The sequence below is a fragment of the Rattus rattus genome, chromosome 13 (genome assembly GCF_011064425.1).
Source record: "Rattus rattus isolate New Zealand chromosome 13, Rrattus_CSIRO_v1, whole genome shotgun sequence".
In the NCBI taxonomy this organism is placed as follows: Eukaryota; Metazoa; Chordata; class Mammalia; order Rodentia; family Muridae; genus Rattus; species Rattus rattus.
Genome location: NC_046166.1, coordinates 66785820 through 66810891, shown reverse-complemented (window position 1 = coordinate 66810891; position 25072 = coordinate 66785820). Strand labels below are relative to the sequence as shown.

At 38.2% G+C, this 25072-nt stretch overlaps 1 protein-coding gene across 1 annotated transcript in view; it reads right to left on the bottom strand.

The window, feature by feature from the left end:
- Csmd1 (CUB and Sushi multiple domains 1) overlaps positions 1 to 25072 on the bottom strand; it is a 1514424-nt gene that overhangs the window by 1178699 nt on the left and 310653 nt on the right. The window lies entirely within an intron of this gene.

Below are 25072 nucleotides of genomic sequence, written 5' to 3'. Positions count from 1 at the left end.
ACCTACAGGGAAAAACTGAAGCTAGTGAGGTAACGGATGACCCTGTCCATCACAACTTTAAAATAACCACCTATTTATCGTGTGAGAATTTGTGATTTTTAGGAGAGTCAAAAAGAGTCATATGTAGGATGTTTTGGGTGGGTGGAAATCAAAACACTTCAACTACCTATGACAATAAGAAGAAGGATTTGCAGAATATCGATAAAGTTAATTCAAATCCAACACTCTTAAGTTTTACCATCACACTTCAGTCCTTTCCTGTGTAGAAATGGGGGGGTGGTATCGGACATGATATTCACTTAGCAGGTTATGTTATACACCTTAATTTTCTACACATTCATTCCCCTATCAAAAAATTACAATAACCTTCAAAGCCAAAGTAACTTGTCCTCTCTAAATGACTAGCATTTGCATCTTACAGAATAAAATAATGAACTGAAGCTGTGCTAAGCTAGAGTTATAAAGTGCTTCTTCATCTGCTTACCTGGCTTCTCCTGCTCTATATGGCTGTCTTGTCTTTATCTATGTGTGTAATCAGAATTCTACCACATCTGAACATGGGATTTTCCAGAATCAGTATAAAAACTATCCTCCAGCTCTTTTCCAGGCAGTAGAGTAGTACCTGACAGTCACAGGGACAATGGATGGTTTTTGGGATATTTTAAATATGCTTTTCATGTCTTGTTTTATACTACTTGTTTTATCCACTCTAGGTTTTTGCCTGAGAAGTATTCCCTCTTGGAGAATTACTGGTAAGGTGAAGTTTTATTTTAAAGTTTTAGTAGCTTTTAAATCAGACTCCTCTCACTACCTTGTTCCCAAATGCATGCTGCCAAAGAGGAGCCCCTCTCTAGAGGGTCCAGATTTTATATGCTTGGGTCCTCTCTCCTCAGAGCTATGAAAAGGTTTTAACATTACACCCAGGACTGGAGAGGATCTGATGGCACTTAACTTACGTTGCTTGAAAGCTATGTGATGAGACTGTTTTCCATGCATGTGTGTACATGGGAGATACCATCTTCTCTAGTTGAATGGGTGGGCTGGAGCACAGGTGTTCACGAAGAGTTGGCTGAACTCTACTAAGTTGCTCATGCATTTTAATTCTATGAAGCTGGCTTTCATTGCTTTAAGCAGGTTGTATCCTTTATGAGCCAGGGAACAGGTGCCACCTCTTTCTGCACATTGAGTCTTCTGTCCACTGTGAAGGACCACACAGCTTTAATCTTTTATTTCAAGGCTGTGTAAAGCCTTTAATAAAAATAAGCTTTCTAAGTCTGCCCATGTGTTCTTTCATGAGTACTGAGAGGTGACAGAGGACAGGAAGAGATAGACATTCTATTGGTCAGTCTCCATGAGAAATAAGGATGTGACCAGTTCTGAAACTGTCATCTTTTTCCTTGTTGGCAACTTCTTGATGCATAGTATCAAGTACAACATAGTATCTTTTTAGATGTAAGGATATTTAAAATTATGTCCCTTCAGAGAGCAAGATGGCTCATGGGTAAAGAAACTTGCTGCCAAATATGATGACCTTAGTTCAATCCCTGGGAACAACATGTTGGATATATAGATCTGACTGACATGAATTATCTCTTGATGTCTACACATGCACACTGACCCATTTTTGTGCACACATAAATAAGTAAATAATCTGTCTGGCTTGGGGTAAATGCCACTAGCAGTGGTTTCTCAGCATGCATTTGTGGGTATCATTTGTTGAAAAATTTGTCTTCTATTTCCAAATGAGTCCAAAGTCATTGTGACCTTTATTAAACCATAAAAATGAGTGTCCCTTGGAAAACAGAGCAGGATTTCTTTATGCCTTATAGCTGGTCGTGGAAAAGGCCAGGGTGGATTTTCACTGTGGTGTAGCAGTGGTCACGGTGGGTAATGCAGCTCACATTATCTTTTATGCAAGGAAACAGAAGAAAACCTGCCAAGCAAAGAAGCAGTGATAGCCATTTCTAACACCCCTTACTTTGCAGAAATGCCTATAGCATTTCCCATGCGGAGGAGTGGCTTTTCAGAGTTGGGCTTATTTTAATGGAGCAGAGCAGAGCAATAGAGCTACCTTAGGTAGATGTGTATGCGTTGAGGAAGAGCCCAACAGGAGAGAAGAGCTCTGGCCTGCACACTCCATGTCTTGCATGTGCACAGCAACATGAGGCTTGCTTACCATGCATTTGATGAAAGAGCTCTGGCCTGCACACTCCATGTCTTGCATGTGCACAGCAACATGAGGCTTGCTTACCATGCATTTGATGAAAGAGCTCTGGCCTGCACACTCCATGTCTTGCATGTGCACAGCAACATGAGGCTTGCTTACCATGCATTTGATCGCTAGCTAATTTTTCTTAGTATTATCACTTTATCCACTCCATTTCAAAATGCTAGGCATGTGTCTTCATGATGCATAGACTCTGCACAAATAACTCCAGGAATTGGATAATGAAAGACCACGATCACAAACATGTAGTTTCTAAAATGGAATTACCATTGAATCATTTTTTCTTTTAGGAAAAGAGTGTTTAGCTATCAAAAACTTGGAGAAATGCATATATCTTCATGTTACCAAAGAATATGAAGATGAAGATGGGTTTTTATGAGTTTGTGGAAATTATTGTACAAATAATTTTTAGAATACGGCGATCATGCTATCACAAAGCTTAACCTACATGACTGGTTATCCAGGGCTTTGATTCCATTCACCAGTCCACTGTCAGGATCCAGAAGTCTGTCTGGACCCACAAATCTGGGAGACTTTCTGATCTCAGAGTATAACAATGTATAGCTACAATTACAAGAACATGACACTTCCTTTTAAAGAGAAAAGCTGTTTTACTTATAACTATTATTTATTCTATTTGTTGAAAAGAGTGAGAGTAGGTAACCCCTTATTAACTATTTCCAATTATTCAACCCAGGGCCTTCCTTCCTGGTATAGAGATGCTGGCCATGGAAGTTGCTATGATCTGGGGTTCTAAGAAAGAGATAGGCAAACAGGTTCATCATTCTTAAAACAAAGTATTTAAAACACGAACATTTTCAACACTAGAATTTCTCTCAGTATTTATAAGATGTAAGAGTACTTTAGAATAATTATATTTTGAATCTTAATAACTAAGACAACTAATAGAGATTTTTCTAGCATGCACCATGCTCATGAATTTCATTTCAAATGTAGAAAGTGGCTAGATGAGTCTCTGGCATTATGCCATTTCTCAATATATATTATTAAAGATGCATTCATACAACATAATAGTGCACACCATGAATAAATATGATAGCCAAAGTATATATATATTGTTAATTTACATTGGTTAAAGTTTTAGACTTCTACACTGTATTAAAAACTACAAAGAGGTATTTTAAGAACACAAGAAATGACTATTTTAACACAAAAAATGCTTATATAAATTTTGTTTGCCTATATTGCATCATGTTCTTGCCATGCCCATGGAGGCCTGAAGAGGACACCAGATCTCCTCAGACTATAGTTACAGGCAGGGATAAGCTGCCATGTGGGAGCTGGGAAGCAAACATGGGTTCTTTGCTAGAGCAGTAAGTGCCCTTCACCACCCAGCCACCTCTGTGCCTCTGTACTCCAATGCTTCTGTTGTTTGTTATTGTGACTTTTCTTCATATGCTTGAGGATACTGATAATATGGAAGTTTCAAATACATTATTTTTATAAAGTTATTTGCTTTTTTCTTATGAATAGCAAGTCATGTTGGTGAATTCCTCTGATCTCAGCACTTGGGATGCAGAATCAGGTGGGTTCTTTACGAGATTGAGGCTGCCTGATTTATGAAATGAGTTCCAGACCAGCTTTATATAGTGCAATATAGTGAAAACCTGTCTCAAAAAAATGAGAGAAAGGTGGGGGGAAGTATAGCAAAGTTTTTTACATCTTCACATTGACCTGTGCATTCCCTGTAGAATTCAATTTCACACATTGTTTCCTAGTTCAGTGGTGTTCACAGACTGTCTTGAACTATATATACGTGATGACGGCTGCTGCATAGTACTGGATGTGTATGAGCATGAACATTTTACCCTCGTCCTTGCTGTCCGTCACAGCCCCAGTAGGAACACCCACAATGTGGTGTTCTTCTCTGAGCTTTGCAGCTAGTACATGAAGATCTAAAACCCTAAGCTCTTAGGACTCCCTTTGCTTTAGCTCTCTCTATAGCACTGTGTTTAATACCCTATTATGTTAAGTGATGGTGTAAAAGTAACATGGAATTAGTTAAGTAATCATGCAAAACTAATATTAGGTAATCCCAAACCAAGAGGATTATCCACCAAAAAACTTTTACTTGGTTAAAAGTTGAGAGTCAAATGCAGATACTCACAGTCAACTGTCAGACTGAGCCCTGGGACCCCAATGGAAGAGCTAGGAGAAGAACTGAAGGAGCTGAAGGGGATTGCAACCTCAGCAGAAGAATAATATTAACTAACTGAACTACCCTGAGCTCCCAGGGTCTAAACCAGCAACTGAAGAGTACTCGTGGAGGGACCCATGGCTCCAGATACATATGTAGCAGAGGATGGCCTTATCTGACATCAGTGGGAGGGGAGGCCCTTGGTCCTGTGGAGGCTCGATGCCCCAGTGTGTGGTTATGCTAGACCAGTGAGGCAGATGTGGATAAGTGGGTGAAGGAGCACTCTCATGAGACAGAGGGGAGGGAGGAGAGGGAGTATGGGATGGGGTCAGTTTGTAGAGGGGAAACTGAGAAGGGGGATATCATTTGAAATGTAAATGAATAAAATGATTTATAAAGAAGAAAAAGAAAAAAAGTTGAGGGTCACCAGGGAAAATGTGGTTAACTCTTCTTGTTTTGGGTCAGAGAAATTTCACAAAAAATTTACTTGTAACTTGTGTAGACAACCAGGCACAAGAAAAGACAATATGAGAAAAGGAGTGTCCCAGAAAGGAAGATAAACAATTAGGCATGACTGGGGGTCTGTTAAATGTCATGGCAGATCAAGGCAGTTCAGGACCTCTTGGGAATATGGATTGAAAGAGAATAAGGGAAATGAGGATGGATGGAGTATAGGAACTGGTCCCCACATGTCAACAGGGGATGATGCACAGCCCTAGGCTGGTATTGTGTTGGAACTGGTTTTTATTTTAATGTGAACTTTTTATCCTGGCAAAAGAAGATGATAGATCTGGTTTTGATATCACCTGTGAGATGCACAATGGAAAGCTCTCATGTGTCTTCTATGGCACTACTCTGGCAGCCACACAATCCAACACTGAAAAGATTGAGGGTAAACTATGTTCACTGTCCTGGGTGGTCTTGGCATGAGAATCGGGACAGCAGACAATGTTATTTAGAGCAAGATATAAGGCAAGCCAAAGAATATTGCAGGAAGCAAGTTGTCTGACATAGAGAGGCAGACATTTAGTGGACACTAGAAAGACGTGTAGGTACTGATGTCCAATAACTGCATACCATTGTGCCATTCCACTTATGATTGATAAATTGAAAATCTCAATGTTTAACACTTACCATATTGTGTGATATAAACTACCCTTCCATAGAGGATTTCACATCCCCAGTGATTTTTATTTTTTTTAATTTATGCCTCAATTTAACCTCCAATCTGGTTGCATTAATTGCCCTAATTTTGATGAAGAAGTGACATATGTATCTGTAATTGAATTGTTTTAGCATTATAAAATTAAAACAATATAAATGATCATTTAGAAGTACATATATTATTGTACCAGGTGATATTTATATAACTTTAAAAGAATGGCAAATTTTACATGTTATGGGAAGTTACATTTAATTAAAGCTTTTCTCCAATTTATGACTATACAAAAGTTTCTTTTTTGTAATCATTGCAATTTTATGGAATTAAACTTTGCATATAGTGAGACTGCAACTTATTCCCAAACTTAGAAGTTTTGGGTTAGTCTAATCTATAGAACATTATTTTTCTCTGGGTTTCCTTGAGTATATTCATGAGAATCATAAAAAAATTTTAAAAAATTAATTTCTTTCTACCTGTTGAGAATATTTATAAAGAAAGAGATTATTCATATTGTGGTATGTTTAAAAAAGTTTTAACTTCATTTGGCTTTTAATTTTACTTAATTAATTTTATGTACTAATGTGGTGTGTGTGTGTGTGTGTGTGTGTGTGTGTGTGTACACCTACACTCAAGCACATGCAAGCCCATCAAGTCTCAAATCTGGAGGTGTGGGTACATCCTTATGTAGTCAATTTGCTCTGCCCACCATGTTTTCAGTAATGGTACTCAGGCTGTGGGTTTGGCCAACTTGACAGCCTCTCCGTGGACACTGTAAGAAACTCAGCATACTCTCTTGTCATGTTCCACACTGTAGGGGCAGTAGAGCATGATTCCTGCTCAAGGCACATGAGAGGGGCTGTTCATTGAAGCACATGCACATGGGACTAAAGCTCTAGTTAAATGGTTGCAGTAAAGAAGAAGGTTAAAGTATTTGTTTAGAAACAACCAGCCTCTCCCATTTACTTGCCTCCTTTTTAACTCGCACAAGAAAATCAATTAGAAACTTCTCAATGCTGGTAAATCTTTGTTAGTGTTGTGCCCAAAATTTGCATAATAGTATGAGTTCTAATGATGTATTTTTGGCATGCTATTCCATCTCAATTGAAATGCCCTTAAGCATAGAAAAACATCCACTTATGGGGAGTACAGAATGAAAGAGAATGCTTTTAGAGTCTGGGATAAATTTTCAATCATCAGTAGCTCTTAAGGCGATTATTTGTTATACTTAAACCTTATATATAATCACACTTCATAATGGATACAGAAAATAACAATTGGCCAAATACTTTCATCACTTTACTTTCATTAATCATTGACTGCACACCACTGGCTTGTATATATAGGATGGCTCTAAGGGACCCAGATGTGGTAACCTCATAGCTTCTCCAATAGTTGTTCTTGGTTTCTAGTTTTACCCGATGACTCCCACAACCTTGATGTGTATGTGCAAAATGATCAGTGCTGCTCAATGCACAAGAGTCTTTCTCTACTTGAAAACATAGCACAGATTTCCACACCTCATTCCCACAGGCTCTATCATACCCCGTGGGTATCATACTTCTTCTCCAGAGCCCTTGCTCCCCAACTCTCAAGTCTCATCTCATACTCATAGATAACATCATATTTTGCTACCAATTCTCAGGAACTCATGCTAAATCCTGCCCTTAGCTCATGGTTAAAAACTGTATGTCACCAATGTCTTCATTCTCACTTCCTGTATAACTAACAAACCTAAGCATACACTTCACCTCTAATCCACTAGCCCTGGCTTCCTGAAAAAGCCCCACCTCCTCTGACTGCAGGGATGAGTTCAGTAAGCACCAAGAACATCATATCCAATTGGAAAGATTTAAGCAGCCTAATCTCTGTCTGTCTGTCTTCTTTATATATCTCCCATGGACACCTAGGTACGCAGAGAAACCACAGTCCAGATTAGAATTTTAAGTAAAAATCAAGAGCATGCTGAAGGTACATTAAGCCACTGTCAGGATTGGATTTAGAAAAGATTTCCACAATGAAGAATATCTGAGACACTAGGAAAGAGGTTCATAGGAAAAATTCTGAGAGAGATAGGTTTTTCTGTGACAAATATTAAGATTTTGGCCATTATGCAAATGACTTTTCTCAGGGGCAAAATAATTTTAAATTGTATTTGTCGTACATAGGAAACTGTTTCTTAGCAGGAGACATTTTCTCATCAAAACAATTTCTTTGTGATAAAACATTTACAATAATTTAGAATTAATTCTGGAATGAATGCTTTCTTCCCAAATCTACATGGCAGTAGCTTTGTTAATTCTCTTATTGTCCTTGTTTCCTCTGTGAAATGCATCACAATATTTCTAGATTTGTTCTAAACTGAAGTTCTTCCATGAAACGTTCATTCTGAAGTAGGCAACCAGCAGGAAGTGTAGAGAATAATGAATGCCATTATCCATCTCTTCCGTCTGGAAGATATTCTCTTTTCTGTTAAAACTTTCCTCAATCAATACGGATTCTCTCCCAATTGGTTGAAATCAGTAAGGTGGCTGACTTTAATAATATTGCTGATACTCTTGTCCTAAGAGCTTTGGATTATTTTAAGAGAAACACATAAATATATAATGTTACTACATCTTTAAAGTAAGTTTCAAAGTTACAGGAAGAATGACTCGTGTGTTTAAAGATCCAGAGGAATAGGCTGGGCATCGTGGTTCATTTGATAGTCCCAGTACTCAGGAGGTAGAGGCAGGTGGGTATTTGCAAATTTGAAGTCAGTCTGTTGTATATTCTCTGAGAAGCTGCATGGAAACCTATTATGGTAGGCACTTCCTAAAATACACAATACATATATACAAATAAAAGGTTTACTGGAGTTATTCTACAACTGGGAGATAATATCCCAACCATGCAGGTAAATTAGACCCCTAGGACCAAATATGGGTTGCCTCTTTTGAGTTGTTAGCTCAATGGTCATGTAGATCACCAAGCATTACCACTTTTGCTAATGTTCTTGGTTATACTCCAGAACTTGTTGGTAAAATTCTATTGCTGAAGACACAGGATAGTTGTGTCCGAAACCATTGAGAAATCAAGCTGGTGCTCTCTCAGAAGCTTCCTTCCTGCTAGCTAGCATTTACAGTGCTGAAATTTGCTACGTATACTTCTAGAGGAGAAAAGTAATCTTCAATCTCACTTAGCTGCGAACTGTGAAAGCTCCACTGATAAGTTTCCTAAAAAGGTATGCTCAGTGGTGCCACAGTAGCATGCAAGTTAAAGGCGTAACCAACCACTTGTTGGTTTTAAGGCTCATTCTATGAGATGGAAAACACGCTTGGTACTATTAATATGCCCAATATCTGGTGGCTAAATGAGTCTAAGGTCCTAGGAGATAACACAATATTACTATTCTGCCGTATGGGAATAGTATAAAAATGATTCCTAATGACTTACTATTATAGCCATAGATCAGATACTTCATCAGCTCTCATCAAGAAAGCTATCCTTTAGAGTAAAGGGCAATTAACATTGAGTCCCTCAAAAGATCAAGGTCACAGAATAAGATTCTGTAGGGGTACTTCGCATTAAATAGCATTCATTTATTATACTTTCCACCCCAAGGATTGGGGATCTCTGCAAAATACGGAACCCAAAAATTACAAGAGATACCTTTTTTAAAAAATGATGAGTCCAAAAGTTTGGAATACCTAAGAAAAAAATTCACAGATCACATGAGGCCAAAGAAGGAAGACCAAAATGTGGATGCTACATTCCTTTTTAGAAGGGAGAACAAAACACTCACAGGAGGAAATACAGGGACAAAGAGTGCAGCAGGAACTGAAGGTCATCCAGAGACTTTTCTACCTGGGGATGCATCCCAGATGCTGCCACCAAATCCAGTCACTCTTTCTGATGCCAAGAAGTGCTTGCTGACAGGAGCCAAACATGGGTGTGTCCTGAGAGGCTCTGCCAAAGCCCTACTGATACAGATGAGGATGGTTGTAGCTAACAATTGGACTGAACAAGGGGACCCCAATGGAGGAGTTAGAGAAAAAAACTGAAGGATCTGAGAGGGTTTGTAACCCCATAGGAAGAACAACAATATCAACCAACCAAACGCCACCAGAGCTCCCAGGGACTAAACCACCAACCAATGAGTACACATGGAGGGACCCATGGCTCCAGCCACATATACGGCAGAGGATGGCATTGTCCAGCATGAATGGGAGGAAAAGTCCTCTGTCCTGTGAAGCTTCCCAATATAGGGTTAGAGGCATTGAGGTTAGGTTGGATAGGAATAGGAGCATCCGCATAGAAGCAGGGGGAGGGGGAGGGGTTATGTGAGAGGGGAGAAAGAGGATAACATTTGAAATGTAAATAAATAAAATATCGGAGAAAAATAAAATTATTTTACAAAAATAAATTTAAAAAACTGATGTGACCCCTGCTAGGTTGACCAAACAGTAGGGCAGGGCCTACTTTGAAAACTAACTGAGTAACACAAACTGGACTTAATAGGTATATAAATTCAGATAGGAAGGAATGAAAGAGTGGAAAGGGTGATTATGAAAGGGGCCATGTAAGAGGATGTGAATACGTTTTAGAATTACATGAAATTCTCAATGAACTAATGAAAACATTGTTAAACAGTAAAGAAAGAAAAATAAAGACCATTGTTGGATTGAAATATGTGTACCTAGCTGAGGGTATATTGTTATATATATAAATCAAACTCACCCCATTTGTTCATATGAAATAATTCTAAATAACCTTCACCTAAGTTACAGAGTGTTTTTTAAGCTTACATATACATTTCCTGAACTGTACTTTATAATCCTGCTCAATAGAACTAAAACGTGTTAAGCTGACGTACTGCAACAATGAGTGAAATACCATATAATAATGAACAGCAGAGAAGGAAGTTAAAATATTCATCGGCGTGTGAGCGCACAATTACAGAGTGTGGGTTAGCCTTCCCCCTCTTGCCATTGCAGTCGGCTCTGTGACTCTTGCTTGTCAATCATCTGTAACAGATTTTCTGAATGATCCTGGGCATGAAGGTGAGCATGAAGCCCCCATGATTCTCGAGACTCATTCACAGAGATTAGTGAGATGATACACGGAGAACTGCGTGGGTGTCAGTTTTAAGTCAGTGTTTTTGACTAGGAATGCATTATTTTTTCCTTTCTATTTTATACAAATTTCATACATGAATTTCTAATCCATAAGTCACTCCCTCCCCTAAAAGTCCTCCCTTATCATCCATACAACTTTCCCTTCAACTTTATTCCATTGTGTTTAAACCATGAGTCCATTTGGCTCTATCAGTATTCGCATGGCTTTAGGAAACCGACTCTCTCTCGTCCAGCCCTCATCAATTCTTAGTCCCGAGGGTGGACTTTGTTTTTTATCCCTTCCCTTCTCCTTACTTGGAGTTTGTCTGCCTTGCCCAGGCTTTGTGTGAGCTGTCACAACTTCTGTAAGTACATAGAAGTTGGGTAAAATTAAATGCATACAATTTTCCTAAAGTGATAGGAATCTTCTCTGTGGTTTTAATAACATGACTCAATGAGATGCAGAAGATGAAAGAAGGAAAATAGGGAGAAAGAGACTTCCTATATCTTCCCCTCCTTCACTTCAGCAAACCCAGCCCTAACAGCAGTGTGAAACCAGGGTGATTAAGCTGCAGTCAAGTGGATTATTCCAGCTGTGAGGATTGATGTTTAACCACCCACGAACACTCCTTCCTAGCTCATGCTGCACTCGTCCTGCTGAAATACAACAATTTTCTGCCTGCATTATGAGCATCATGCCTACCACTTAACATGAGTAGCTAAACGCAGTTGGAGTCTGGCTTTGCTCCCTACTTACCGGCTCTATCTGCATCATAGGTTAGCCACTCTGTGATGTGAGGGGACGGAAATGCCCACAGTTTGGCCTCTTGACACTCTGATCTTATTTGCTGATGGTGACTCTGGTTCATGACCACGGAATACCAAATTGTAGTCACAGGGATGACTACAGGTGCCACGAATCAGCCACAGAAACTTATGAGAGACATTTCTTTCTACATTAATACTATCAGTAGCTTTGAAGCTACTATGAATAAAGTTTCTTAATTTTGCTTCATAGATGTACACACATCCACAGTAAATATTGGTGCTGCTGGGCGAGGAGAGACTCAAATTGCTTTGTGTTGATGGAAGTGAAGCGAAGTTCTGACCAGGCATACACATATTGCTTGAACCACAGAAATGCAGTAAGTTTTAATGAGGAGGAGCTTTCTATAATTTTCTGAACAAAAAGAATAAATTGCTATTACTTTTGAAGAAGAAAATGTCTTTTAAGACTCAGTTAAGATCTTTGTTTAAGCAGAAATTTTAATTGCATATAATGAATTTTAAGTCAATAGTCAATCTTTAAGCAGGTAATAAATATTTGATAAATGTTTTGAAATGACTTTTATTACATCCCTTATTTGTTTCTCTAGTTATATTTAAAAGAATGTTAGTCCACACAAAATCAAAATTTAAATTATTTACTTTTACTTTATTTACTATCTATCACCTATATAGCTATCTCTTTCTCTGTAGGTATATACCTGCCATCTCAGAGAACAAGTCCGAACTCAAGTGGTTATGTCTGCACACAAGCCTCCTCATCAGCTGAACCATCTCACTGCCCCACAGACTGTGTTAGTTTTGGTGATCCTCCCATCCCTGATGTCCTATGTCTCCAAGTGGATTCTGAAATCTAAATCCTTGAGAGCAACAGGTTTGGCAGGACCTAGCGTAGGTAAATCATGACACCAGGGATCATAACACATGGAGGCAAATTGCCTGCCACATTGGTGGTGTCATCTCATGAATTTAGGCATCCAAAGGGCCACCCAACCAAAGAATTACTAACAACCCTACAGGAAAACCTTCAGTGCTCTGTGACTGGGATGGATTGTACTACTAAGAGAAGAAACAAAGAAATTTCAATTTGAATGGGATACCTGAACTTTCCAGACCACTGATCTACTTTTACTGAATAAATTTACAAAGGAATGTTTTCTTAAAAAATGTATCAATATACCTTTTGTATATTGTAACAACAAATATAAATATAATCCACTTAATCACTTTGAGGCATTCCATTAAATCATTTTATTTATTTGGTTACTGGAAACATTGATACATAAAATATTTAACTACCAGTCTGGTCCAGGCATTGACTAGCAAGACCAGAAATGGAAGAAAGTATTTTTATTTTCTAACAGTAGCTGTCATTAATTGCATAGTAATGCTGTGGGTAGAGACTTTTCATACAGTATATATTTCAACTACTGTCAACACATGTGAATGATCTTTATCTTAGAGCATATGAAGCTACATTCTAAGAGGTTCCCAACAGTTTCTGAAAGCAACAGTTTCTGCAAAACGATTCAAGTATTGCTGGACTTACACACACAAACACACAGAACGCTGGCACCATATTTTCTCTTTCCACCCTTTGCTGGAAAGTTTATGTCAGCTTGTCACAAGATAGAGTTTTCTGAAAGAAGTAACCTCAGTTAAGTAAACGTTTCCTTAAGATCTAGCTGTAGGGCACTTTCTTAATTAGTGATTGATGGGAGAAGGTTCCACATCATTGTGGATAGTTTCATTGGTCCTGGGTTCTATAAGCAGGATGGCTGCGCAAGCCATGGTGAACGAGCTGGTAAGAAAAACCCCTCCGTGGCCTAAGCATCAGCTCCTGCCTCCAGGTTATTGCCCTGTTTCAGTTTCTGCCCTGTCTTCTTCCAATAATGGCCAATACTTTAGAAGTGTAAGCCAAATAAACCCTTTCACCTCCAATGTGCTTTTTGTCACAGTATTTCAATAGAAACCCTAAGACACTCTCTTATATGGAGGGGTTCCTCATGATTCAAGTGAACAGCCATTTACTTTGTACTGCAGATTATCACCAAGTGTAGCTTCCTGCTTAAAGGTTTGGGTTCTCAGCTTTTCCTTTAGCTGTGTCACAAAGACGAAGTGTGGTCTGCAGAAGGTGAGCAGATTGATATCATCAATGGACTCTCCCCTAACTGCATTTAGCATAAGGTTCCTCTCTAGTCTATTCTCTTTAGGTTATATTTAACCTCTAGGATAACCTGGGTTAGATTTGACCTCTATGATGACCTTTAGAACTCTCTGCAGATGATGCAGAAACAATTTAGCATGAGATTCCTTTCTATTGTCTTCTGTTTCAGGTTAAATTCAACATCCAGGATGACCTTCAAATCTCCTTACAGATGATGCAGAAATATCTTCAAATGGCTCATGTGGATCTAGGGTGTCAACTAAAGATCACCTTCAAAGTCTGGAACATGCTGCCGTTTGCACAATGAAGGCAGAGTTACAAGTGGACATGATTTCCTACGTTGAAAATGAAGTCTGGTGAATCTCAATGAGCTTTCCTAAATTCTGTTTAAATACAGAATTTAAAATGTATGAAAGATATGTGTTATATATGCACATATATGTAATATACGTGTTATGATTACAAATCATTTCAGTATTCTTTTCCTCCTTCAATTTTGTTATTTGAAATAAGCGTCAAAGTATTTATCAAATTTAATAATAGTACATTACTGTAGACTGAACAAGAAATCAGGGATTCTATTCCACACAAACAGGGACTGGCTTTCTTTCTGTCTTATCATAGCAAGACAAAGGAACTGAAGTCTCCTTTGCTGTTTGAGGAAGTCATTGTATAAGATGTAGACACAGACTTGGAAGGCAACATTCTCATGCTTGATGAGCTCAGATCTCTCTGAGGGTATATATGGTATGTTACTTCAAGTATAAAAGCTTCCTTATCACCACATTAATATTGATTTTTTGAGAGTTTATTTTACTAAGACAGAAATTACTGCAGTTTGACAGGTAGGGAGAGGAGTGACAGCATTTAGGAGACTTGAGTGTGTCCCTGGTACACCTGGGGACTCTCGAGATCACAATGTTCCTCTTATGCAAAGTATTTCATAAGACAAAGATGGCTGCCCCTTATCTGCATTTAAACACAGGGAAGCTGTAAGAAGACTTGATCACAGGGTCCAGACTTAAGTAGAAACCCTACAGAGTAACTCTAGAGGACAGCTTTATAATTATCTTGTGTTTGGTCTTTCAGAGGCTCCAACTCTTTTACATGGGTTGCATCCTGTCACGATGAACCTTAATTTGAAGGACAGATGTAAAAAGAAGAATGGAAACATGACACAGTGTTATATGGAGACATGTATCTTGAAAGGAAGTGCTATCTGGTGAGATCACTGGGAATCACCGGGAATCAACAGAGATCACAATCATCGGTGGGAGTTGGTTATAGTCCTATCAGCACTGAATCACTGAGTGTTATAAACTGTGGCCAGTGGCAGATGGTCACCATCATTTACTAGTAAAAGGATCTCATTCTGAACAGTACACTATGACTAGCAGCACACCCAATCACTGAAGGAAAGACGTTCTCCTAGTGTTTGTGAGAAGGAAAGTGAATAAGCTGGTCTTATTCATTTTTAACAGAAAGTATGGGAAGGGAACTAGAAGGGTCTGCCAATCCATCCATCCTCTTTTTTTCCTTGCTTTGGGAATAGGGAATTTTCAAATGAGACAGCAGGCGCCAGCCCTGGAAGAATCTCTCATTCCAGATGCCATATGGAATGAAACAGAAAACAGAGCACAGTCTATCTCAGTCTAGTTAGGGCGCCAACATGATCATAATCATCATGAAGGTTTACACCAAAGTGTGAGGGGAAAGCCTCAGAGACAGCACTCACACCCTACAAGATTCTTCCTCTAACTGACATTTTCTAGTAGGCATTCCTAAGGGGCAGACATGTGGAAATAGATAGACTCTCGTTAGCAAAGTTGACAATTGCCTTCATTGAGATAAGAGCCTCTGGAAAATCTTCATGTTAACCAAAGTCCCCAAGGGTGGGCTGGCTTAGTGGAAAAGGCTGTTTTTCTCTTCTCCTTCCTCAAACACCATATTTCCACCCTGAGCTATTGGGTAATAAGGGATAAAAAGTTCTAAAGGGAAAAGAGATGATCATCCATGATAAGACTTGGACAAGGCCCCGAACCAAGCCAATGAGAGAAACAAAAGTTAAATGGAAGCTTCTTCAGTCAGAAGAGCTCAGCAGTTAAACTGCAGGCTTTAATACCTCACACATAAGATCACGTTCCTAACATACATATAAGGGAAAGAGATAAGCTACACTGAGCAGGTAAACACATGCCTAGCATGTCTCCAACATGATTGGTAGCAAATACCATTTACGGTTATGATCCCTGAGACAGGAGACATCTGTCTAGTTTTCTAGGATAGCATGAGCAAGAAACAGTATGGAGTTCAAGCAAGTTGAAGGAAGGCCTTTTTTCTTGTTGCTAGGCCATTGTTATGGTTGCTAGGCACATGCTTCTAGACAGATATTTTAATTGAATCAATGTATTAATTACTGTAACTCACAAAGATATCATGCTATCTCCAGAGATGAGCTATAGAACATATTCAAGGAGCATTCCTTTCATGGTGCCTTCTAAATTATACTTGTATAGAGGAGAGCCCATTTTATACTGAAATAACCAGCCACAGGAAGCTTGTGCATCTTTCGATGTATCATAATGACTGTCAAGATGAACAAAAAGGACTGTAACTTGATAAAGCTTTATTTGTGAATTTCTTTAGTAATGACTAAATTACATTTTGAAAAGTAGATTTCACTTAAAGCAGAAACTGTAAAGGATGGACTGGAAGAATAACAGTTCTTCTAGCTAACCAGAAGAATATGAATAAATAACATTTACTTCATTACTATTACATTGTCTTATTTTGAAATGAGGTCTCAATATGAAGCTCCAGCTTGTCTAGAGATCACTAGATAGCCCATGCAGACCTGGCTATAATACTAAATAAGAGATGAGAAAATATAACCTAGTGCATGATGGATTATTTGGGATTAGATTGTTTTGGAGTAAAGTCATGTCAATAAATTCAGGGGTGCTGCAGTCCTGACTGCGTTCTTATGAACATGACTTTTATGGATGAGAGCCATAGAAAAAATGACTGGCAGAAACCGTGACTGATTATCCAATTGGATGTTCTTCTGGAATTTTTAATATTTCAACAAATGTCTTTTACTCAAACTTAATTTTGCTTTTACTTGAAACATACAGTTTCGCCATATTTTAAACAATTCTGTAATAAATACCTGATACATAAAACACAGTAGTGTCGTGACCCTCCTTCATACCCACTGAGCAGACACTGCTTGAATAACACAAGATTTACTACATTTAACCTCTAGAAATAACACATAAAAATGAAATAGCAATCTTACTTTTCAAAAGAAGGTCCCTGAGTAAAATAAAATGTAAAATTGAAAAGTTAAAACCCAACTGTTAAATGACCCCACGTTAACTTAACTTTGGAAATTATTTAATTTCATATATGTAAAGAACGTGGACATCATGTTTGCTCCAGCATGAGACCAGCCTATTACTGCGAACAACAGTTTCGTGTGTCTTCCCTCAGATATCCGTCCCCATCTAAGGTCAGCATATAACTATTTCAGAAGACATGAGTGTCAGGGAGAGCCAAATTAGAGCCATGTATAGATCTTTTTAAAGAAGAGTTCAGGGAGGGGTGGGAGAGGGAGAAGAGGTTTTGAAAGAGTGAGAGAAGTAGGTGGAAGGGGGGCACTTAGGAAAGGAGATATACTGTTCCTTGAAGACATGGACGTGGGCTTCTCCAGTGCATTAATCTGGTATTTTTGCAATACATGTAGACAAACACCTGGGCACACATACCTGTGCACACCAACATGCAAAGACAGTGTATATGCATGTAGACCCCATAAATATGCACACACATATATAAATGCACGTGCATACCTATGCACACACACATATGCGATTTTGTAGCTTTAATGCTACTGTCCACTGGATTGACTTGCAGCAGGACTTAAGGATAGGCATAGTACAAAAATGAAATAAAAATACATGAGCTGCTCTCTGATGTCGCCTTTTTTTCACTTCGACGTCTTAAAAAATTTACTTTGATAAATGAAATTCTTGGCTATTTTATGAGGTGCTGAGATCAGATGTGAAGCAGGAGGAAGGAATGCTGGCAGGTAAACTCAAAGCCACATACATTCTGACCCTAAAGTTAAGTAAAATGTGTCAGTGTCAAAATGATGTTGGGACCACACGTTCCAGGTGGGTAATGCTGGGTTTTATGGGTTGTTGGTTTAGTTTTATGAAATTTCTAATTCTTAACCAGGAAGAATGGCAAACTGCATTCCAAGAGGTGTAAGTTCGTCGGTCTCACCTCAATCTCATTCAAACCATCTTGATATGATAGGGATTGCTTATTATTTCAGAAACTGTGATGTTATTTTGTCCTTAACTTTTGACTAGAAATCTAATTAGGAGATCTTGTTAGAAGAGTTAGGCTGATTCCCAGGAGCCATAAAGAACTTGGAATGGAACACAAAAGTTTCTCAGTTTTCTAGGGAATATTGGTAGTAAAATCTGTCATAGAATGACTGTTAAAAATGTATAATGATGACTTATGAGAATGTGTGATGATAGTATATTCCCTAAATGACAGACTCATATAGAACAATTCATCTTTTCAAACTGTTAGGTTTACAGTCTGTTCCCTGTGGAGACTTTTTTTTTTGACAGAGAATGGAAGGATGCATGTCAGTTTTGTACCAATCCTGAACTTTGAAATCGAACATGTGTAAACTATTTTTGTTATTTTCTTTCCACTCATGTCTACCATTCAAATTAAGTTCAACAATAGGAAATGAATTCCAGTGTCTGAGAAAACAGACATTGGCTGGTCCTTAGGCTTATAACTTTAATTAGCTAATATCTTCATAAGTAATGAATAAAATCCCATGAACACAAGCTATGGAGTACCTGTATATGGTATATATGGTATCTCTAACCAACTTTGGTTATGCATTCAAAATTATTAATTAAAACTGAAGACTGGAAATTAGAAAAAAAAAGAGCATCATGCTCCTGTACTTTAGTCTCTCTCATCCCAGTCTGTGGCTCACAAAGTTTCTTCTAACTTGAGTACAATAAGAAGAGCAATGGACAAATGAAAGTCTTCCTGTTTGCATTTTCATTTTTAGTATTCTCTCTCTCTCTCTCTCTCTCTCTCTCTCTCTCTCTCTCTCTCTCTCTCTCTCTCTCTCTCTCTCTCCATTTGTGAAATGCCCAAGGAACTCAAAAGAGGGCATCCGGTTCACTGTACCTGGAGTTACAGTTTGTAAGCTGCCTGATGAATCCTGAAAGCCAAAGTGGGCCTTCTGAAAGATCTGCAAATGACCCATGTCTCTAAACTCATCTCTCAATTTTTCTAAATATTTAAAGTTGTTCACAGAAAAATTCTAGGTTAAACCCTGTTTGATAATAAATCTAAATTTATATATTTTGGGACCCAGAATCAAGGCAACCATCGTCTTCTCAAATTATGGCTCTTCATGGGTTGAACATTGACAGACAAAATGCTAAAGGACAATCTTAGGAAATTCAAAAATAAAGTCACATTTTGATTAATATCTGGAATTTATCTTTATTTTTTCTTTTAGGCAAAGCTATGTTAAAGTCAACTCTCTGATCACAAAGGAAATTATTCGGGATTTACTATGCCTTTGATCGTTGATGGCAGTAAGGGCTCAGAGCCCTACTTCCACACCTCCAAATCTACCAGAGCTGTGATGTTTCCTCAATGGACCAAGCCATAGATGTTGAGTCATTGGAGCTAGCCACCAAAGTCCTACCCAATTCTTGCTAAGTCAATGTGAAGCTTCACTGGTATCAGGACTATTGATATTTTATGATTTATGAAATGTAAATCACATGGTTATGATCTCAAGTAAGGAGAAAACAATGCTAATTTGAACTGAATGTTAGAAAGCCACTAAAGGCATATTAAATTTACAAATCATTCAAATACAGTTACTAGAATAATGGAGTTGTATATGTGTGTTTGCACTTTTCGGTATATGTGTGTACTTACTGTTGGTGACAAAAATATAGCTAAGCCAGTACTCACTGAATTATGTGATTACAATTTCAGCACTGAAATAGGGTTAGAATTATTTATTTATTTGTGTAATCATTTGTGTGTGTGTGTGTGTGTGTGTGAGAGAGAGAGAGAGAGAGAGAGAGAGAGAGAGAGAGAGAGAGAGAGAGAGAAGAGAAAAAACTGACTGACTGTGGGGACATACATAAAATAAAGTACATGCTGAGGTCAAGGGGCAACTGTGGAAATGCCAAAGAACATCTTGTAGGTGTTAGTTCTACTCCTTCTATGTGTGTTCCAGAGATCAAATTGAGTTCATCACACATGGTAAATGTCCTTATGCACTGATTCATCTTGGTGAATCAGGAGAGAATTACATATTGATTACTTCAAAAACTGATGGTGTGGGAAAATATATTTGTCTTCTCTAAGTTTGTGTTAGCCACAGGATTTTATTACATTAACATAAAAATAATGAATACATGTAGGCTTAACCTGATTTGCATCAGATGAGGAAATCTGTGCTGTATTTTTTTTCAGGATTGTTCTATACCTAGATGTAGACATGTACACATGCATGCACATATATAATCCCACACACAGTCAGGCATTCCTCTATGGTTCCATTGTTTTCCATTAAGAAAAAGAAGCAATCCATTTCATTTAAGTACAGCCCAGTTGGCGTAAAGTAGAATATCATGGAGTTTGTGTAGGAATGCTATAGGTAGCTGTTGCTAGTTGAATTTGAAGGACACATCGATCTCAATGGCCATGCAATCAGAGCTTTCAAGACACTGTCTTCTCTAGAAGAGACATTATAGCAAGTAAGCCACATAGTCATTCCTGCTCACCCCCACACTGACAGAAAGAAAACCTGAAGAGAACTGAGTAAAGTCCCAGGTTCTTGTCCACACAAGTGGTCTGACAATCTAGTTTGTTGTACTCTCAGATCCAGCTTTCTATGCCCCCTTCCCAATCCTGGAAACAACTTACAAATATCACTCTTATAGAAGATGACTCAATCATCTTTGCAACCTTTTGCTCACACGCTGGCCCTGACTGATGTTCACGCCAACTCCTTTGAGGTTGGATTTTGCAACTTCAGTTTGGCCAGGTGACTTCAGCAAGCCGTACCTGAAAGCCTTCAATGACTAATATGCAACAAAAGCCAGTATTCTGTCCAATAGCCTCCGTAAATCACTGCCATATGAAAAGAAGTAGAAAACGGCATGCCAATTTAATACCCCAACTGACGGTTTTCCACCCACTCCTCACACTGAGATGACAAAAAGAGTTGGGTTAATTAAGGAAATGGTACAATCCTGTTGTACTTTGGAAGGCAGAGGCCTGCCCAGTGCCATGAAACCCCCTAATCCTCCTGCCTTGCTTCTCACAATTTAGCTCCAGACAGTATTTTTTTCCATTGCAGACTTTAACTGCCAGGAGTCGTTAGTAAAACAAGGCAAAGACAGATCCTAAAGGCATTGAATGAAGAATTACCATAAATAATTTGTAATCAATGGAGCATAGATTCCAAAGTTTACTGAAAAACTAGGAAGAAAGCTAACAGAGGGACACTAAGAGCAATATCCATGAGAGTTATGGTTTTGTAAAGGAAACATATGTCATTGAAATAGGCTATTTAGGAAACCAAAATGCTATCCAGGGCCAGGAAGGATGCTACAATATTAGTATATTGGGCAAAGGCTAGTTGTAGTTTCATTAAGGAGTTACACCACTAAGAATGTCAGTAAAGAAATGTTCAAAAATAAATAAATGTTCAACATCCTTAGTCATCAGGGAAATGCAAATCAAAACAATCCTGAGATTCCACCTCACACCAGTCAGAATGGCTAAGATCAAAAACTCAGGTGACAATAGATGCTGGCAAGGATATGGAAAAAGAGGAACACTCCTCATTGTTGGTGGGATTGCAAGTTGGTACAACCATTCTGGAAATCAGTCTGGTGGTTCCTCAGAAAATTGGACATAGTACTACCTGAGGACCCAGTTATCCCACTCCTGGGCATATACCTAAATGATGCTCCAATATACAATAAAGACACATGTTCCACTATGTTCATATCAGCCTTATTTATAATAGCCAGAAGCTGGAAACAACCCAGATGTCGTTCAACACAGGAATGGATACAGAAAATATGGTACATTTACACAATGAAGTACTACTCAGCATTTAAAAACAATGACTTCCCAAGGAGGATTGGTGCTAACCACCCCATGAATATAAAGTTCTTAGCTGCTTAAGTTATTGCTGTAAAATGGAGTAATATTTCTGTATAACCCACACACAATAAATCCTCTATACACTTAAAAAAAACAATGACTTCATGAAATTCACAGGCAAATGGATGGAACTAGAAGGTATCATCCTGAGTGAGGTAACCCAATCACAAAAGAACACACATGATATGTACTCACTGATAAGTGGATATTAGCCCAAAAGCTCAAATTATCCAAGATACAATACACAGACCACATGAAGCTCAAGAAGAAGGAAAACCAGTGTGGATGCTTCAGTCCTTCTTAGAAGGGGATAACATTTGAAATGTAAATACATAAAATATCCAAGAAGAATAAAATTAAAAAAATTATAAAGGAAGGGGGAACAAAATACTCACAGGAGGAAATACAGAGACAAAGTGTGGAACAGAGCCTGAAGGAAAGGTAATCAAGAGACTACAACACCTGGGGATTCTTCCCATGTACAGTCATCAAATACATTATTGCAGATGTCAAGAAGTGCATGCTGACAGGAGCATGCTATAGCTATCTCCTGATAGGCTCTGCCACAGCCTGACAAACACAGAGGCAGATGTTAGCAGCAAACAAATGGACTGAGAATGGTGTCCCCAATAGAGGAGTTATAGAAAGGACTGAAGGAACTGAAGGTGTTTCCAACCCCACAGGAAGAACAATATCACCCAACCAGATACCCCAGAGCACCCAGGGACTAAACCACAAGTCAAAGAGTACGCATGGACAGACTCAAGACTCCAGCAGTATATCTAGCAGAGGATGGACCTTGTTGGGCATCAGTGGGAAGTGAGGCCCTTAGTCCTGTGAAGGCTCAATGTCCCAATGTAGGGGAATGCCAGGGCAGGGAAATGGAAGGGAGTGAGCAGGTGGATTGGGAGCACCCTCATAAATGGGGAGGGGGAAGGGATAGAGGGTTTCCAGAGAGGAAACCAGGAGAGAGGATAACATTTGAAATGTAACTAAGGAAAATATCAAATAAAAAATACGAATGACAAAGTTAAAAAATGAAGAAGAATGTCAGTAAGACCCAAAATCCTGCAGAACAATCCTCTCTGAGGTGATGTTCTGATCATTCACAAGAAACTCCTTAAGAAAAGGCAAGTCTATGGACATGGGCCTGGATTCACACCAGAGCGCCTAGTATGTCAGAGAGCCAGCACCAATTGTTCTCCCTTTGTGCCTCACTTAAATATCCAACTTCCTTATTGGTAGTATTGAGATCTTGGGATCATGCAAAAAGGCACACAAGTATCTAGAGCACTCAGAATATACAGAAGTACAGTGAGTACTAGCTGAAGTCTATGGTGGCTGTAAGTGTAGTTACACACTCCCATATGCCTTCAACAGTTCACTGGGCAAACATGTCCTTAATGTACACAGTTGAACTGGAAAGATTTAAAAAGTTTCTTACTAAGGAGAATAGTTTCAAATACATATACACAATTTAAAATATGAGAATCACATGAAAGCTCACCCAAAAATCAGCTTTTCAATCTCATAAAGAAATCTAAAAGTACAGAATATGCTACTAATTTTCTATGATTTATCTGAAACCCAATCATATTTATAGCATAAAGTAATTTAACATGAAAATTGTAACTGGTGGACTCTAATGACTTTACACTTATTTTCAGATAAGAAAGATTTCCTATTTGTCTCAGATCCACAAAACCATATAATCTATTATTGACTCCATAACTCCATGACATAAAAATAAATGGGGCACAATAAAAGGAAAAAGCAATTATCTATTTCAAGTCTATTCTGACTTCTAAGTTCCCAATAGAAAGAGGAACACAACAGTAAATAATTGTGTGTACACACAAATGCACACACATACATTCAAATACAACCATACCCATATAAATATGCACATGAGTATTCATAAACAGATGCAGATTGTAAAAACATATGCACATACATATTTGCACATTCACATGCATGCAAGGTACCACATGAATAAACATATACACAGACTCATACATGCTTACAGACTAACATGTGTATATACATGTATATGCACATATATGGACACACATACACTATATACATGCATGTATATACATATAGACTCATGTGTGTATACACACCTACACATTCAGACATATATAGAGATACATATACATATATACATGAAGACACAAAGACATATACACATACAGAATATATATTAATATATGTATTAATATATGCAGAAAGGCACACATAGACACCCCACTGCTTATAAAATAGTAAAGTTTACACATTTCAGACCCATCCTTCACCATGGATTCACATGACATTTTTTTCACAAGGGGTTTACATCTCTCAAGCACATAACACTCAGTAGCTGGGTTATCTTCTTATCTCCTGTATGGATAAACATGTATACAACAGATTGTGAAACATACAGCCAATATTATGAAACAAAATTTCACCATAATTTGTTTGGTAATTTTCAATTTCAGATCATAAATTAGGCAAGCAGTCAAAATTCATTGCCTGAGGACCACCTCAAAGTCAGGCTTTATATTATAAGCTCAGGAAATTAAATCAAAAGAAGTACTACATGCAAAAGTTCTTCTTAGAAACAACAGCGATGAGCAGGTGGTATCTGTCAATTTTTGGTAATTCCATAAGACCCCGTTGAGGGCCCAAGAATACAATGATAGGAGACAAATCATTCATTGGAAGTATCTTCACTGTAATCTCAGGCATGTTTTCATCTTATTCCTAATAACTCAGAATAGACATCCTTTGTAATGGATTTCCTTTTTAGATGGGTTACTTTCCATAATAACTGCATTAGGGAAACCATAGGACATTTATATTTGTACATAAAAATGCAGATTAAGAATCTAGTCATAAACATTTTTAAATTCTTGAATTTTCAGAAATCATCCATTGGGGCTGGGGAGCTGGCTCTGAAGTTAAGGGCACTTATGTTCTTGCAGAGAACCTGAGTTCAGTTTCCAGCATCTACATAGAAGTTCATAGTCATCTGTGACTCCCAGTTGTGGAGATCGGATAGCTCTGACCTCTAGACTAATGCACACCTGTGGCACACAGAGACAAACATTCAGACACACACACACACACACACACACACAAATATAAAAACATTTAAAGAATCATCTCATTGCTTCATTACTTTCTAACACAATCTGTGAGAATAGACTCTCCTCTGAACAGTCTAGAATGGTCCTGACCTTCAGCATAG